The sequence below is a fragment of the Elephantulus edwardii genome, unplaced genomic scaffold, assembly GCF_000299155.1.
Source record: "Elephantulus edwardii isolate Elephantulus edwardi_28Jun2011 unplaced genomic scaffold, EleEdw1.0 scaffold06187, whole genome shotgun sequence".
In the NCBI taxonomy this organism is placed as follows: Eukaryota; Metazoa; Chordata; class Mammalia; order Macroscelidea; family Macroscelididae; genus Elephantulus; species Elephantulus edwardii.
In genome coordinates, this window is record NW_006405937.1 from 469 (window position 1) to 1,487 (window position 1,019).

Sequence of the window (1,019 nt, forward strand, 5' to 3'; positions counted from 1 at the left end):
TTTTTTTACCCAAAGTGATTCTTTTTAAAATTTTTTTAAATTTAATTTTATTTGTGTGTGTGTACTGTCAAATCAGATCTGACTGGTACAGGAGAAGATTGCCCCTCCTTTTCCAGCAAAGCATCTATCTGGTGGATTTGAACTGCATACCTCTGGGATTGCAGTGCAGCTTCTTGCCACTAGGCTACCAGAGCTCCCTCCAAAGTCCTTCGTTTTTAATGAAACAAATCCAAAACGTGTACAATTAGGCTCAAGTTTGCAGTTCACAAACATGGAGAAACAGAAGGCCAGCGTCAGATGGGACGAGTTAATCCAGGACCAGACTGGACTTGTCACCTGCTAGGTTTCTCCTGGATGGCACAGGGGCTGGCGCGACTGGGCTGGGCAGAGGGGAAGCAGACATAGGCTTCATTCTGTCCTAGGCTGGCTGCCAGGTCTGTGTCCATGTTTTCATGATAATCTTCTCCCTTCAGATCTAAGAAGTCTTCAGTGTTTGCTTCAGAAGAGTTTCTTGTCTGGGGCAAAGGACTCAGAATCTTCCCTACTACCCTTACTAGACTTAGCACCTGTGGACTTGGCCCAAGAGACTTTCTTCAGGTGTCCCAAAGATGTTTGAGGCCATCTTGCTCCTTCTCACAGGTTGTTCTGCTGGGTCATCAAAACTTAAAGAGAAATTAGATCCACCACTGGAAGACCTCAAAACCCGGGAGCTGTTCCTGCTGTTGGGGTCCACACCCTTGAAGGTAGTGGTAGTGGTCATAGCGCTGAGGAATGAAGTGAAGAGACAGCTTTGACAGGGCCGAAGCCAACGGACACAGAGTAATTCACATTGCCCAATGATGGTGACCTCTAGAAGAGTCTCCCGAGAATTCTTTTCTTCATGTTGAGATGTAATCCTTATTGAAGGCTGTAGTTTTTATTTTTTTTGTTTGTTTTTGTTTAAATTTTATTAATTTTAATGAACATTTACAGAGATTTTGGATTTCCATTCATTCATTGCTGCACTTTTCTCCTTGCCC

At 43.9% G+C, this 1,019-nt stretch overlaps 1 pseudogene; it reads right to left on the bottom strand.

Annotated features, from left to right (window-relative positions):
- Positions 1–307: 307 nt before the first annotated feature.
- Positions 308–760, bottom strand: LOC102853742 (annotated as a pseudogene).
- Between the last annotated feature and the right edge of the window lie 259 nt (positions 761–1,019).